At 37.5% G+C, this 18290-nt stretch overlaps 1 long non-coding RNA gene across 1 annotated transcript in view; it reads left to right on the top strand.

Moving 5' to 3' along the window:
* Positions 1-18278, top strand: part of LOC113448626 (uncharacterized) — an 81744-nt gene extending 63466 nt beyond the window's left edge. The window contains exons 2-3 of the long non-coding RNA XR_015742251.1: positions 6055-6153; positions 11528-18278. This is a non-coding gene — a long non-coding RNA (uncharacterized LOC113448626). The remainder of the gene's footprint in view (positions 1-6054; positions 6154-11527) is intronic.
* The last annotated feature ends 12 nt before the right edge of the window (positions 18279-18290 follow it).

Below are 18290 nucleotides of genomic sequence, written 5' to 3'. Positions count from 1 at the left end.
AGTTTACATGTACTACTACAGGTTTTTAGTGCCTTGCAAAAGGACAGCAAGATTGGAGCAAGTCTAATTTCAGGAGGGATGATATTCTTGAGGGCAAGAAAAAACTTTCTGATTCCTGACGGATGCCAGATGAAACTCTCTAATGGATAGGAGCTGGAACACGCCTCTCCTGGATCTAAGAGAACGGCTAGGTACTACTGGGAAGAGATAGTCCTGTAGTCATTTGGTATATGAGCCATAAAGGGCTCTAAAGTAACCACCAGCACCTTGAGTTATACCTGAAAGATTGTTGGTAGATAATGTAGCTTGCTGAGCAAAGGTGTCACACGTATTGAAAGACTGGCACCCATAACTACCTAGGCTAATGCATTTTGCTCCAGTGATATCATGCATTGGTAAGCTCCCTACCTCATCCTCCAATACACTATTAAGCTTTTTTGTTAAAGCAATTTCAGTGGCCACAATTGATTACATTATTTTGACATCTATGACAGAAGTTAAACTAGGAAGGGTCAAGAAACATACAGCAGGTTAAATTAAAGGATAAATCCTGGAAAGGCATCTTTTGGAATATGCTATTCAGTTGCGATTATCACATTTTAAAAAATGATAAAAATAAAGAGGGATTATAGAATATGAGAGCAGTTTTTATTTATTTTAAAATGTATGTAGTCACCCATCTTATAATGAACTCTGGATAGCTGCCAACCAATAATTAAGGTAAGATCAATCATAAAACAATATAATACATATATTTATTTAAAGCCACAAACATTAAAAACCTGGCACCAATGCAAAGTTTTCACATGAAGTTAAGCCCTGACAAATTCATTCATCATCCCCCTCAAAGCAAAATGAACATCCCCACCATTAATCTACATTTTTTTGCTTACAACTTAGCTTTTATGATCCACACATTTTTTCTATTTGGAATGTAATAACTTTTAAGCATATAAAACACACCCAAACAAATGTGGTAGCATCGTCTGAAAGATTGAAGATAATACTTGAAAAGGTATAATAAAATAAAACCATCTAGTATTGGGAGTGCCTACTGTGCGTGTGGCCTATTGTGTATCCTGAAAAATGGAACACAGCTGCCAGAAAAATACCTTGTTATTACACTCTCCTAACTCTTGAATACAGAGATACTTGAAAATGAATCTTGGGTGTAATCTTAATGAAAAGTATCAAAGTCATTGCGATGCTCAAGGGAATTATCTGGGTTGCACCTCTCTTGGTATAGAAATCCAAGATAGTTTCAGTGCCCCAATAAATCTTCACAGTAGATTGAAATAAATTTGGAAGTGATCAAAACAATAAAGACAGGCTGGAAAGCTCAATTCACTCAGCTAGAATTGTCAGGAAAGCCTCTCACCTTTTTCTACCCTCAGAACATTTCTTTAATTCTAATTCAATAAATACTAGATTGGAAAGTGATGAATTCGTATTCCAAGCATTTTTCTGTGTAAATTTATGGGTTATCAATATCCTGTTGGGTAGCTTAATCCAGAGTGGGAACCCAGAATGTGATGGAACTCATCAAAGGCTTACATGTGTGTGTGTTTGTGTGTATTTTTCTATACTGTGTTTTATTGCTTGTAAGCCACCTTGAATTACTGTGACTGAGTAGGCGGCTATATAAATTTTCTAAATTCACTAATTAATTAATCAGATGTCATCTTGATCACCTAAAATAAATGGACAATTTTTAAAAATCACTTTATTTATTACCTTTTCCTAATGTGCAACAAAAGCAAGTATATTTAATCATGTGATTGGGTATCAAAAAATTAATTCAAAGTAATCTTAAACTTACTTAAAAACAGAGTCAATATTGTTTTGAATATTTAACCATTACTCTCACCTTTCCTGCTGTAATTATCAAAACATAATTCAGCCCTGTATTCTTAAAGTCACAGGGCTATATGTTCTTATTATTCCACTGTTTATAATCTTTCAGCCACCAAGTTGACTGACCATTTCTGTCATGGCAGGCAAATGCCTGGGCTTCACTAAATACAAAACACAAAGAGGAAAATTATAAGGGTTAGGGAACAATACATCTCAATCCATTTCTTTCTTAAAACTAGCTCTAACCAATTGAATGAAATACCTAAAACAGAACAGACTTTTCTGACAATAATGCAGTTCAAGCCCTAATTGAAAGTTTTTAAGTTAAAGTATCTTATATTCTGACACATTGTCCATGAAGCAAGTATTTGAGAGTACCCAGTAATTACAACCGTAGAATGTGGAGAATGTCCAGTTAGGGAAAGTCCTTTTGCCATGAAATTCTCTGGTTCTGGAGCAGGGGTCTTCAAACTTGACAGCTTTTAGACTTGTGGACTTCAACTCCCAAAATTCCTCCTCAAGTCATGTTAGCTCAGGAATTCTGGGAGTTGAAGTCCACAAGTCTTAAACTTGCCAAGTTTGAAGACCCTTGCTCTGGAGATAAGAATTTCCAAAACACTGCAAAATAAGAAGTGGTGGACATTTCTGTGGTGTCAAGTGATTACCATGTTCCTCATGAAGCCAAGACTTCTCCAAATATTCATATATTCACAGTTAAATGAGAACCAAGTAACTCATAGCCTGTTTCTAAGTTTCTGTAACCCATCTTCTTGCTCAGTACAATAAATCTGCTTATAGAGCTTTCTTTCTGGATTGTAAACTGCTGCAAGAAGAAAAGAACAAGTAATCTTAACAATATTTCTGAAGCACTTTCTAATGTTTCAGGCTGAGCTGGAATAAGATTTGATTATTTTGATTTTAGCTGACTACATGGATTTTTGTGACACTTGAATTAATAATCTGTACTGTGGTTTGGTTTCACTTTTTGAATGTTCTGTTCCTAGCTTCAGTCTTTGGACAGAAGGTAAGGAATCAGAAGAGTATGGAACTAAAAACATATTTGGAACTAAGGTTTAGTGAAAATAAAATGAATATGGATTATGACTGAAGTAGCCTCTCTATGCCAGGGGTCCCCCAAACCCCAGACTGTGGACTGCCACTAGTCCCTAGCATGCAAACAACCAGGTTGCGCAAACAAGCGAAGCCCCATCCACGGTATGCAGGCAGCATGCAAAACCATGCCTCCTCTGGTCCATGGAAAAACTTTCTCCATAGAACCAGTCCCTGGTGCACAAAAGATTGGGGGCTGCTGTTCTATATGATTCAGTGCACCTTTTTCTTCCTTGTGTCTTCAGTCTGCAGTTTTCAGGAAGGAATTGGGCATTGTAGCTGACATTTGTGGGCTGGCAAGGAAACTACATTTGTAATTTAGTTGTATTAATTTGTGGGTGAATTCTTAATTCTTTAGCCAGATTACTGATGCTATGAAATGGTTGGTTACATGAAATTTAGTGAGTGTGCTTGCAACCCATTCAGTAAATTGTACATGTGCATGGCTAAAGCTTTTCTGCTCAGAAAAAAGTGTCTTAAGTAACCATTCTTGCATTTGAAACAAGACAAAGTTAATTTTACCTTATATTTTCTGGACAGACTTCAAATCTGAAAAATATCCATGATATAAAGCTTACATTATCGGAAGAAGTAATTAGAGTTATGTAACATTCCCAATTAAGTGATGTTTAGAGGATGATATTAACCATTAGTATTCCAAATACTTATTCCTATCTGAAAGTGGGAAGGTAATTTTTGTTAATGTGTAATTCAACTGCTGAAATTGCAGTATCCATATGTATGATCTATATTACAGTTTTGTAAACCTAAATAACACAGTTACAAAAATTGTTTAAAAATTCCCAGATGGCATCTATTCATAGTTTTATTTGAAGCATTGTGGGCAACTTTCCAAGTGAGCCACAGTTTGACTGTAAAACTTTGGCTGGCCAGAGATTGATTATATCATTGCTAACGTTTACTCTATAATTACTGTGTGCCTTATAGAAGGCAAAGTTTCTGACTTAAGGTATCTGTGGTATGGCATTCTGATTACATTTAGCCTTTCCTCTAGTGGGTCTATTTTTCTGGTGCCACATATAAGTCAAACTCTGGGTCTGAAAGACTGATTTGCCCATATTCAACCACATACTGATGTTAGTCTTCAAGGTAATTGATCACATATCAAATAGAAACTGTAAACAATAGAAACAGTAAGTAGAAACTGTAAAAAAGAATTGGCTAGGTGTGACAAATTTAATTGGTACAATTCCTTTGGTCCCTCTAAGGCTATTTAATTAAGATAGAAATGAGAAGTTTGGAATTGCCAAAATATTCAGATTAATCACCTATTTAATTCAATTGTAGCTACTCCAGCAGTAGAACGCCTTAAAGTCTCAAGCCAATTTTTTCCCCAACTCTGGTAACCAAAGTGTCAGAAGGGGAAAATTGATAGAATAGAAACCACTTGAATTATGATAATTTTCCTTGATAAAACACAAAATTAAAGCATTAAAAAGAGCTACCTCTTTTTTGCTTGTAAAAATGAATCAGATGTAACCACACATTAAGTCAGTGATGGCTAACCTATGACACACGTGTCACTCATGACACGCCGAGGCACTTTGACTGACACGCCTGTTGGTCCGCTCGGGAGGAGGGGGAGGAGGTGGTGGCGGCAGCTCGCATTGTTTTCTGAGCTCTAGGCTTGCGGGCTCGCGGGCTTAGAAAACAACATGAGCTGAGGTGGCTTTGGCTCCGCTTGGCTTTGTTTCTGCAGCCCCAGCTGCTTTCAGTCCGCTCGGGAGGAGGGGAGGAGGTGGTGGCGGCGGCTCGCATTGTTTTCTGAGCCCGCGAGCCTAGAGACTAGAGCTCAGAAAACAGCGCGAGCCGCCGCCACCACCTCCTCCCCCTCCTCCTGAGCGGACTGAAAGCAGCTGGGCTGAGGAAACGAAGCCAAGTGGAGCTGAAGCCACCTCGGCTCGCGTTGTTTTCTGAGCCCGCGAGCCTAGAGCCAGGGCGCTTTCATTGCACGGCGGAGCTTCTTGTCTCGGGCAACACCGGGCATCTTTGCTGCCCCCTGAGGGGAGGGCGATTCTGGGCTGCGCGATTGGGGGACTTCGTCGCTTTGTGTGGGTGGGTGGGTGGGAGCGAGGACATTGACTTTAAGTGGCGGGGGCGGATCGTGCATGCTGGAAAGGGCTTGATTGTATTCCGGGGAGAGAGAGAGAGAGAGATCTCATAAGAACGGCTCTTGCTTTTTTCTCGCAAGGGAGAGAATGACTCCTGCCTCCCACTGTCATCATCATCTTCTTTTGGGTTAGTGAATCAATTAAGCCTTTCATGATAGTGAAATCGTTTCCCAAAATCCCTAAATCAGGGAAGAAATCAGAAACAAACCTTTGGACTGAGAATAAGCCTGTTCCTATGATGCCATTTTTGTTCACCGCAGTGTGAAAAGTGTGAAAAAACACACTTCTTTTTCTTCATCATTTAATTACCTCTGTAACAGTGTTGTTGGATTGACTCCTGGTACAAAGTAATATAAGTTAATTTCTTAATTTACCTTGTATATAAATTGCCATGATTTTTATTTATCTATTGTTGCAGCCCTGCGATGGATAATCCAAAACGTAAAAAAGCAAGATTGAATGATAAAGGGAGTGGTAGTAGCAGACCCGTTTAAGATACATGGACAGAGATGTATGGCATTATAGACAGAAAAAACAGGTCATTGTGCATACTATGTAATGAGACAGTAGTAAGCAGAACATGGAACATAAATAGACATTTTAAAACTAATCATCCCCAGCTCTTGGAAAAAAGTCTGGATGAAAGGAAGGAATACATTTCTAGGCAGTTACACCTCTATAAAGGCTCTATAATGGCTTTACTCACAATTTTTCCCTCAACATACTTTTGTGAGACCTTATTCTCAGCATTAAATAATATTAAAACAAATAAAAGAAACAGACTGACAGATGAAGTTAGTAGTGCTTGCTTGTCCCTGAAGTGCACAAAATACAACCCTGCAATTGAAGATTTAGCAAATGCAATTCAGCAACAGAAAAGTCACTAAGGTAAATCATTATTTGTTTTTTGCTTTTTGAACTAATAAATATATTAAAAATATAACTCTTTCTTTATTAGGGCTGCAAATATTATCAAATTATTGATATTTCTTGAAGTGACACACGACCCAAGGAAGGCTACACTTTTTCCCGATTTTCGACACACCAAGCTGAAAAGGTTAGACATTACTGCATTAAATTGTGATCAGTGTGCTGGAATTGCTGCAGGTGTCTGCTACATCACTGATGATAATTAAGGGACAAAAACGTGAGACTTATTTTAAAAAAATAGTTGCACATAACTAAATATTTTGGTTATACATTATAGTGGCATCACAAAAACAATCCTTTATTTTTTAAAAAATATATATTTTAAAATCTGGGATTGGTCTGGCTACCAAACTGGGATTAGTGGTTAGGCTACCAGGCTAGAAACTGAGTAGCTGTGAGTTCTAGTCCCACTTTAGCATGAAAACTAGCTGGGTCACTGGGCTAGTCACTCTCTCTCAACCCAGACTCATCTCACAGGGTTGTTGTTATGGGGAAAATAGGAGGAAAGGGCCTTGGGTTGTTTATAAAAATAATAAAATGATATAAACAAAGTAAATAAGTATAATTGAATTATCATTTCTGCTGGCATACTGTATACTTGCAAGGGATCATGCTGGATAAAATGCCATTTAGACAACCTGAGACTGCCTAGGTAGGATTCCAGACCATTTAGATGTTTACAACGGAAGTGGGAAACCTGTTGATCTCCATAATACTTATACTTGCACAATAAACGTGGTGATTAGGGCTAATAGGAATGTAGTCTAACAATACCTGAGCAGGTATTCAGAATTATATATGTAAATATGCACATCATAACCCCCCCCCCCAAAAAAAAACTTATGTGTGCACCCAGGCCTCACAGAATGTTACTATACAATTAAATAGTATAGTAATAATTTAATTTATGCCCTTATTGTATGTTGAGGTTGCTGACTTTTGAAAATGGAGGGATTGGAGAAGAATGAATAAAAAAATGTGAGCTTAAATAACTGTTTCTAAGTTCTGTGTGCAAAAAGAAGTCTGTGAGTCATTCATTCCTTGCCTTTCCAATAAATTTGCCTTCCAATAATCAAGAACATATTTGAGAAGGAGCAGGGTACTTCTCTTGAGCTTACGTTTAGCCTGAAAATATTACCAACAGAATGTATCACTGTAAAGATTTCTTAGAATTTCTGGGCTTTTAGTAACAAAGATTATGTGAAGTTCTTTTGATATAAAATAAAAGCATAAATGCAGCAAAGAGCCATCATGCTTTGGAAGCCAACTTTTTGTCCTCTTTAAAATGTGCCTTGAATTCCTTCCAGAATACAAAAACTTCTTCACTTTGAGCCTTTGGAAGAAATCATTGCAGAAATGCTGAATGGTAAATTATAGAAGGCTTGCTTCTAATTTATGACATCTTTGCTTTCCAAGATAACTTTCATTTGTTGAAATTTAGTACAGGGAGATAAAAATGGCTAAATATATAGGATGAGCTTCAAAGCACTACTTAGAATACTGTACTCTGAATCCACCCCAACCCTTCATCATATGAAATGGAGATACATGCCCCCAAATAGGCTGCATGGATCAAATTCACATTGCTCAAGAAACCAGATTTTGGCAGCATTATCTAACGAGGAAATGCAAACCATGTTTGCATCCTGGCTTTGAATGCCTCCAGTTTTTCTAATGTTTGCATTGGCTCTTAATTATGTTAAGCCATGTCACTTTATTACAGTTCTAAAAGTGACAATAACCTTACATGAACTCTGGGAGAATCAATGCATTATTTGTAATGGAAGTTTGTTTATTTATTTATGTCAATTGCTTACAAGATAATAGGTATAAGTAAAAACATAGTTATGAATACATGGATACATATAAGAAAAATAAAAATATAAAAGAAACAATAGGACAGGGACAGTAGGCACGTTGGTACGCTTATGCACGCCCCCTACAGACCTCTTAGGAAAGCGGTGAGGTCAATAGTAGACAGTCTAAGGTTAAAGTTTTGGGGGTTTGGGGAGGAAAGTTAAGGTTTCAAAGGAGCCAAGTTAGTTCCATTTCATTAGCTAGACTGCACTAGGGAGCAAGTCAGAACCAAATAGAAAAGATTCAGTCTGCAATATCTTAAAATACAAGAACTTGCTCTTGCTAGTAATCCCGTAGAATTCTAGAGTTTTTGCTTGGAAGTATGACTACTTGCCTTCTCAAATGGGAAAATAAGCTGTGTGGTGATCCTGTGGATTAGGAAAGTGACCCGGTATCTTTATATTTTCCTTTTTATTAACTAAGTATATCATGGCTAGCTGTGCTCATCTTTGCACCCATGTTGTAAATAAGTAGTCCTTCTCTATGGCAGCCATCCTACATGCATGCAGGCTCTCAGAAATTAAAATATGCTTGTTGGACCCAAAGTTTGCAGATTCCTGTATTTGATTTAGATTTGACCTAGATATGTCAGTTTGCACTGGAAAACAGCTGAAAACCATGTGCAAAACTAGTAACAATTGAACAGCTTTGAGGACCAATCACACCAAGATAGATGAAAGAATTATGACTTAATCCAGAGTAAACAATAGCTAGTTTGGTATCAATGTCACAAAAAAATGTTGCAAACCAACCAACCACTTAAACTATAAATTTTCCAAAAAACAGATTACTTCCACTTAACCTGAAGGTAGGCAAGAATTACAAAATTAAAAGTGCAGAGGAGGTACATACATTGACCCTAAGCTACAACTTCATCGTGATTGTTATTTATCACATTCATTTTTATACTGTCCCATTGCACTACTTGAAATTATTCATAGTTAATACTTTATAGAAACACTCATCAAATCTTTGAGTCACAAATAATCCCAAATGGACTTCAACTTCTCATACCCACAGGATTGAAAATCAGGTTATTAAATCAGACAAAAAACATATCCCAAAGTCTGACAAATAAAAATCTTTTCTACACCTTTCCAGAGCTCAACGGTGGGCAGGCATTCCATACCTGAAGGAGCAACTGTTTCCCAATGATGGAGCAGATACCAAGGTTTAACTCCAGGTTGCCAACCCCTTCGCTTCATGAATAGAACTAGCTGAAGCATTCCTTTCTGGGATGACAAAGAGCACATATTCTGTTTAAAGACAGTCCCAAAAGCCATATATGACTCTAGGTTGGCATTTGTTTAAAGAAGAGTCATAATGAGAACCAGCACAGGCATCTCCGAAGAGGTGTTGTGCTGCAGTAGATCTTCTTGATGAACAGAAATTCACTGCGAAGAAGTCCTGATCTTGTGAATCTTGTGAAGTATAACTTCATTTAGCAGAATAGGATTTCTATTCAGAATGTGCATGCTAGGAAATGATGGCTGAGGCTGATGGGAGCATATCCAGGTCCTCTTTTACTTCTGATGTCTGTATAATTTATACTTGATAATGTCTATGTAAGACAAAGAAGACCGTTAATCCTCAAGGAACAGTTGTTGAATGAGTATAATTATAACTTTTTTCCGATTGAAATGGAGCCTGAATTTGAGACTTAGAAAGAATTTTGTGACTGGAAGGAAAGAAAGCTTGCCTTGGCAATGACACATGATTTATAGGAAAAATATCTTTTCGGGGATTGGCACTGAATGGTCTGGAAAAAACTGTAGGTTTGAAGGAGGAGTAGATAATGATTTACATGGCTCCATAAAAAGTGATTTACCTTATTACAGGAACTGAACTATATACTGTATTTTTATTATTGTTTTTTGTTCTTTTTAGCTTCCCTCAGTGGACTTCAGTGTAGAGGGTTGAGAGGTATTTGAAATGTCTAAGACAGTGGTCCTCAATCTTTCTGGCTTTGCAGATTGATGGGAAGAGGGGGGAGAAGAGGTAATGGTTCTGTGTGAGTGGCAGGCACACACACTTGTGCTCATAGCTCCATTTGTGCGATGGTAGGCACTCGTGTGTTTGAAGCTCCATTTGTGCAAGCAGCAGGCCCACCACTTGTGCAAATGAAGCTGTATGCACAAGTCCGCCGGCCTGCCATTTTCACGGCTCGGTTCCAAATGGGCCATGACTCAGTACTGGGCTGTGGCCTGAGGGTTGAGGACCACCCAACCCTCCTATGTTTTAGCTACAGAACAGACTTCTCCAGTTGGAAGTAATGCAGGAAGATCTCATGGTGATCTCCCCATTTCCATGAGATACTTAGCATGAAGGCTATAGGCTCTGCTTTTCTACAGCAGCACCTATACTCTGGAAGAGGGTCCTATTAAAACCTAGCTAGGTTATCCTTACAGGTCTACTCTTCTGATATAGTAAAATGGAACTCTTCTGCAGGGCATGTCACAATGCACCTAGTTTGAGTGATTGGTAAGTTTTGTTCTAGGATTTACCTGATTTGTTTTTTAACCTTACTGTGCATGTTTTATATTTATATGTTTGTATCCTTGTCAATTGCTCTGATGATTTGCCTCAAATAAATATATAGATCTAAATACTATGAACAAATAAATAAATATACCAGTTTTAGTTGCACAAGAGTTTATATGCATCTTTTTGGAGTAGTATTAAATAAATTTGTTTCTGAATATACAAAACTACTCTGAAGACTTTAATGATATAAAAGAAAAACGAACAAACTTGTTTTATATGGGGCAAAACTGATATGTAGGTGCCAATTAATTTGGAGATTTCCTTTCTGCAATGCATTTCTGCCGGTTTAGATTAAAAGTATTTTTATCCTTGCCTTAATTCCCTAGCACTGAAATTAACTCAAGCTAAGGAACTGTCCATGCGTGAGGTCAAGGTAGGACTAGTAAGACAAAAAATTCTTGAATTGTTTGTGAGCATCTAGAAAGTACACTGTGAAACTAAATAGATACTTATCTTTATGAATATAGTGACATGCATAAGATTGGGACAATGGCACGTACCTAAGATTGGGACATTGTGTAAAGGGCGAAGGGTTTGTCTTTTGTTTTGTTAATGGTGTTGATGAGAATGGGGACAATTTTATCTGAAGAGAGGGAGGGGAGAAGCCATTTTCAAGGTCAGAACAAGATGTGTTCCTGGCTGAAGCAAAATCTCTCTACCACCACCTTGTGTCACAAAAGCCAGTTTAACTGAAAAGCCCTGGCCATAAGACATTGTCCTCCAGTGTCCTGAAGATAGCAGATCAGACAATATGAAGCCCAGAGCTATTCCCTTGAATCTTAGTTGCTTCTAAAGCTGAAAAAGTAATGCCCTAACCTTGTCGTGTGGCCAGGGTACCTCTGGGTCGTAGAAATATTTGTTCTAAAAAAGGAAATACTGAAACACCCCAAGACACGCTTGTACTAAACCGTCAAGCATGCTTGGTTAATACATTGTGTGCATTAAACCTCTGTAATTCTAAGAACTGACTTATAGCTTGGAGATACTGTGACTCAAACAAGCCATCATTAAAACAAAGTGTAGTCCATTGTAGTAGTCATCCCAGAGTGTATTGCTTCTTCATTAATTTTGTACTAAATATGTTTATCTCCTTGATTTAGGAGAAATGATGGTCTATCTAGAAGGCAAGACAATGATCCCAAACATACAAGCAAATCTACAGAGAATGGATGAAAAAGAACAAATTGCATGTTTTGGAATGGTCAAGTCGAATTCCAGAACTAAATCCCATTTAGCTATCTCTAAAGTGTTTTGGAAGGACTTGAAAGAGTAGCTCATGCTAGAAACTCCTCAAATATTACTGTAGTCAAGCAGCTTGTTGTGGAAAAATGGACTGAAATTCCTGCAGTGTTGTGTACTGGTCACCAATTACAGGAAGTCACAAGACAGTCTTGGAATGTGATATGGGCACTTGGTGTCTGGCTCGCAGTTACAACTTCAAAGTGAGCTGTGGTCATGTGATTGTGATTTCACAATGTTGCCTGCCAGCTTCCCATAAGCAAAGTCAATGGGGAAACCTGCAGGAAGATGGAAATTGCAATCATATAAATCCTATCTTAACAACTGCACTGTCCTTGTTTAACAATGACAACTGGGACTGCTGGGATTGCTGTCAATCAGCAATGTGCTTACAGGGTATTGTGCTTTATAGCCACATTGCTTAGCAATGGAAATTCCAGTTCCAAATACTATTGTGGCTCAAAGTCTATCTGTATGGAACAGAAAGTGAACGTTGTTTTTTTGGAAGGAATAAGCAGGTATTTCTGTTTTTCAAATGTGTTAAATCTAATTTATGGCTAACAATGCTGATCTTGTGTTCCTTTTCGCCACATTTTGAGAATCAATAACATTTTCTTTGAGCAATTGCAGCCAGTTATTACTCTCTTGCAGTTAGGGATGCAAGAGAGGGCACCAAAGCTACATGGTCTGAGGCCTGACATTGCCTGTTGCCAATTGAAGCCATAATGTGATTTAAGACATTGTGGGAACTCAGCCATTGTGACTTATTCAATAAACTACAGTTAAGCAAACCACAAGTTAGCATGGATTGTAAATCCAGATTGCCTCTGCTGTGCTTGCCATTTCACTTGAGATAGACTCAAATGGCAGACCAAAAGAGATTTAATACAACGATATTATACGTTCTGTTCCAAACATTTAAATGTAATTAACTAAACCCTGGAAACCCAATGCCTCATATTGCTTAACACCTTTGTTTGATGCCGAAGCCAAATATTTTGGGCCAGCAGAATTGCACAGCTTTCTGCAAGGAATATCATGCAGAAATGTTTATTTCCTATTTTATTTGGTCAATAATGTGTCATGGAAGATCTATTTAAATGTGAAATACTACATGAAGATGAGCCATAACAATAAAGCAGGCATAGTTCCTAACAGTCTCTCTATAAAGCAAGATATTCTAAATGCTATTGATTTTTTTCTATCCAACAAACTGCAGGTATTTATGACTGAAGTATTGATTTTCAAGATTTAACTACAAATGATCAAATCAAGAGGATTGCCCTTGTATTTTAAAATTTTTTAGGACACTTTCAGATCCAAGCTTCCAGCAGAGACAAATGTGAAATTAGATAGTAAGGAAAACAAATGTTGCTACTAAACTTCAGCCTAAAACCTGCACATTAAATTTAACATATAGGAATGGTGCTTCCTTGTCAAAGAACAACCCTATATTTTGGATGGCTTTATATTTTTCCCCACTTCAAACAAAAATTTAGTATATTCTATAGTTGATGGTACTAAAGATCTTTTGGGCATAGCTTAAATCACCCTTCCTGTTGTCCAGTGGATCACAAGCTTAATAATTCCTGGCCAGCAATAAGAGGAGAGAACAACATCTTGGAAGACTAGTTAAGAGGCATTTTAAAATTGCAGTTATATGTAGTGGTACATTACAGTAGCAGAGCCACGTACTTTAGCTTTTTGCATGTTTCTAACACTTCATCTTTCTTTCTTTCAATATACTGTTAGGATAGTCTGGATCAATCCACATATCATGATTAATTATGATTTGTTTTCTTAAATAAGCTATAATTTTGCATCATCATGGTAAGTATAATCACGTTTTTAGTTTAGGGTGATAATTAAACCTATCCATAGTATTAATGTTTAGATTATGTTTTAACAAGATCAGAATGTGCAATGTTTCTTGCTTACTCCATATGCTTATTTCATTTTAGCAATTACCTCTGCCCATTGGATCATCATTTCAGAAAATGCCCTTACCTAAGCAAAGAAACAGAAGGAACATCGGCTGGAAGAAATCATTGGGAGTGGGAGCAACTTCCTGTTGGTTTCCCCATTACATTTCTTTGTGCAAAGCCAGAAGTGAGCATTGGAAACCTTGCTCTCAGGGGTTGTGTCTGTGTGTGTGTGTGCGTGTGCGTGCGTGTGTATGTGTGTGGTTCTGGACGAGTATGCAGGGGTGAACAAGAGGTGTTGTGCATTTGGGATCAATGTGTGGGTCTGATCAAAGTCACACGTGTTGGGAAGGGAGCACAGGTTGGTGGCATGGATTAACAAATGAGCATGGGGTCATGGGGATATGTATGAGTTGTGTGAGTTGGGGAGATTGTGTGCAGATTAGGGAAGGTGCTTTGGGTGTTAGGGAGTAAGAGGTGCTGTGTGAATTAGGAATGATGTGTGGGGGTGATGCAGATTAGGGAGGGTGTAAGAGATGCCACATAAGTTGGAGAAGATGGGAGTGCAAGCTGGGATGGGTATGTGTGGGTCCTCAAGGGATGCCACATGGGTCAAGGAAGGCATGCAGGAAGATAGCACAAGCTGGCGAGAGTGAGCAGCATGCACTGGGAAATGCACAGGGCTCCCTCCCTTCCTCCCTCCCACCTTCCTTCTTCCCTTCCACTCCCTTCCCTTCCTCTCTCAGATCTGCTAAGAGTACATTCACATGAAGTTTGGGTGGCTTACTTCTGAAATGTATGTTTTCTTTCTTTCTAAAGTGGCAAGATTAGGGATATTATTGGGAATGACCTTCACTTAACATTATAATTCTTAATGCAAATGCATAGAAGCATAATATATTTTGGCATTTAGCCTTGTAATTACAAGGTTCTGTGCTGGTTATGAAACAAATCCAAATAGGATGAGAACCAGTTTGTGCATGGGAAGCTACCAAGAAATCACAGAACTGTAAATGAGCCCAGGAAGTTAAAACAACATGCTGGAAAAAAGGCAATGGCAAACTGTTCCTATGTTGTTGTCAAAAAAGCCTAAATAGTTGTGTATTCCTAAGAGCTTGATTCTGGGGTTTTTTACTTGTTTCTATATCTATCAATAAACTGTTTTTGAGATTAGAATGAGAACTGAAAAGCTGTTTTTAGAAAAGATTTTTTTTATAAATAATATTTTCATAATCAAAACCATATTGCAAAATTTAGGCATTTGGTTCCAATATGGAGATTGTGGAAATGCTTTTTTTTTATGAAAAGGAACAATTGTTGCCGTGTGTGTGTGTGTGTGTGTGTGTGTGTATGTCTGTATATACCCTCCCCCTTGCTGATGCTTTATTTAAACTACATTTGTATATCAGAGATTGCATGACCTCTATAGATGACATATACTAAACAAATAATTAGCCTTGGGTCTCCCTTCCCCCATTCCCTTTTTCTCAAATGCCCTATAGATAGAGTAGTTCTCTCCAAAACCATTAAGAGGGGCTTAGGTATAAATGCAAATAATTTTAAATGGTAATATTTAGAAAAGCAATTGTAAATGCACTTTGCCAGGATCAGTTTGACAAATATAGAAAACAAGAAAACAAAGATTTGATCTGTGTACTATTTGTACTATTTGAAGAACATCCAAGAAATGATATTCAAATAATGCCACTATAATGAACAGCTTGCCTTGCAAATTGATTTTTCCATAATTCATACAAATTATTTTTGCCCAGTTATAGAGCAGGCTGACTTGTTTTATTACCATACATGTGACATGTATTACAAACACTTGAATATTAATTCTAATGCATGTATCACATTCATAATATTTCATGCCTTTTTAAAATATTTATTTGGTAGAACAAATCAAAGGAAAATACCTGAAATATTGGAAGGGAGAAGCACTGATACACATTTACATATATCTAGCTTGATTTTGTAAGCTGTTGACATTGATATTATCAAACCCATATCTGTCACTTATTAGCTGTCACATGTTTTAGATAGAGGTAGGGGCATTAGAAGACTTAAGTTTTAGCTTTTCTCAAGTTTAGGATTCTTCAGGTCATGCTAAATCTGAACACATTATTATTATTATTATTATTATTATTATTATTATTATTATTATTATTATTATTATTATTATTTCTGTCCTTCTGCCCACTAGCTTGGATTGCTGCATATAGTTATTCAGCTGTACTAGTACTACAGCACATGCTCAAAAACAATACTTTGAGAAGAATTGGGCAAGTGTCAACCAGTGAATTTAATGACTGAATGGCAACTAAAGTACAGTGTTACACACCCAGACTTTTCTACCTTGGGTTTTCCAAATGTGGGAATCATAATTCCCACCCTCCCAACCAGCAGAATCCAATGTGGGGAGGGGATGATACTCAAGCAAATCCTGATGGTTCTGAGCTGCTTCCCTAATTATATCAAATCCCTGCTAATCTCAACAAGGAGTAAACGTGTGTGCAAGATGATATCTGGGAAACCAGTAGTTTTCTCTGCCAGCCACTTGTAAACATCTGTGAATAATTTTTTATGAAAAGGGTATTATGAGTTGAGCTAATAAAATGGTATATAATGACTGGAAATTCTTCAACCATGGTTTATAGCATATCTCCAACTAGCATCGAAGAACAGTTTCTGCTTCAAAGCCTGGAATGTAGTGGGAACTGATGGTAAAGCAAAAGAATGTTATGGCTGGAACAGCTGGGCAAACATCTTTTCCAAACCTGTCACTTGCATTTATATGAACTGTAAAATAAAAACAGAAGAGGGAATTTATTAACTACAGTTCTTCTAATAACCAAGTAGATCAGCTATTGCAACTACAGTTAGTTATGCTTTCTTAAATCCCTGTGTACTCATAGTTGGGAGATAAAACTTTTTAAAAATTCTCAACCTTCACTAAAGGGCTAGTGTTTTTATCAGATTTATATAAACTATTTTCAACCTGCACATGCCATATAAAATCAGAGAGGTGGCCATATAATAGAGCATGCTGTCCTCACCCTGCTAGTTATGCTTTCTTAAATCCCTGTGTACTCATAGTTGGGAGATAAAACTTTTTAAAAATTCTCAACCTTCACTAAAGGGCTAGTGTTTTTATCAGATTTATATAAACTATTTTCAACCTGCTCATGCCATATAAAATCAAAGAGGTGGCCATATAATAGTGCATGCTGTCCTCACCCTGCCTCTTGCTACAACTCTTTGTAAATAAACATTGTGCAGTTTAGGCTTTCTTCTTAGGATTAGGGACACACTTTTCTAGAAGTGTTTGTTTATTAATTTCTTATAGGTTTGCTTATGCATATAAATCCATTCAGTGCATGCCGTTGAATTATGCATTGCATTGTTCGTGTAGTTGAATATCTTGCAACAATTCAAAAGTTTAACAATATCAAAATGAATTATGTAATAATTAATGACAATAAATAATACAATATAAATTACAAATTATAAGCCAATATAAAAGGTTGCAACATAAAATTATATGCCATTTGTGTCTCAACTGCTCACTCAGACAGTGCATGACATTTTACCTTTTCCTCCTGATATTATTTTTCCCTTTAAAAACGTTTTCCCCATTCCAGTGGTGGGATTCAAATTTTTTTACTAGCGGTTCTGTGGCCGTGGTTGTGGCTTAGTGGTGTGGCAGGGGAAGGATACTGCAAAATCTCCATTCACTCCCCACTCCTGGAGGAAGGTTACCGTCAGTTCTCAGAATTACTCAAAATTTCTGTTAACGGTTCAGAACCTGCTGAATACCACCTCTGCCCCATTCCCCATTGTCTATTTTTATGACAATTCTTTTGGACAGGTTTAGCTTTTGTTCATCGGTTTTTCTGTGCTCCAAGTAGAATGTGGTTCAGAACAGTGATCCTCTGAGCTTCAGCAGGGTACTAGGAGAAAATGCACACAATTTACATTAGCAGTGAAAATCAAGCCAACCAGGATTAGGATTGGATTTACTGGGAAACTAGGATTGTGAAATTGAGTTGGCATCTTATAAGGGCATGGATGGAGAAAACATCTGCTATTTCAAAGTGTCTATGATCAGAAATAGATAAGATACACGCAAATAACTATGGAAGGCAGGAAATGCATATCAATGGAGGATGAATGGACACATTTGCATGTTTAGAGAGAAAAAAAATGGACTGAAAATATGAATGTACATAGGATCCAGAACTCAGAAATGATGTTTCAATGCCACCAAAAAAGCATGTGGTTTTTCTAGTACTTCCTGCTTCTTCCACAATTACTGCATGTAATCTTCATGCTTATATACTAAACACAGAGTATATTATACTGCCCTTTTAGGCATATTCATATTGAGCAGCAGTTTTGTTCTGCCAAAGTATGAGCCTCAAGATGCCACATGCATGATGCCACACAACAGACACCAGTATGCTTACATATCACCTGGCCAATGAAGAGACCAGAAACCTTTTGGATTTTGGAGGATTTTGTTGAGTTCGGTACTGAACCTCTCTGTGAAGGTTTTCCATTTGGAGGCTATGATCAATGGAAGAAGACTGTCTTGGCCCCACTGATTAGGTACAATATGATATCATGCTTACCTGGCTCTCTAACATTCCCATTTCTGTACTCAAAATTATATCTCACCCAGAATGGATTTGCATAACAC

This window comes from Pseudonaja textilis, chromosome 2 (genome assembly GCF_049901715.1).
Source record: "Pseudonaja textilis isolate UNSWEBS1 chromosome 2, rPseTex1.2, whole genome shotgun sequence".
Classification (NCBI taxonomy): Eukaryota; Metazoa; Chordata; class Lepidosauria; order Squamata; family Elapidae; genus Pseudonaja; species Pseudonaja textilis.
This window is presented reverse-complemented; position numbering and strand designations above follow the sequence as displayed.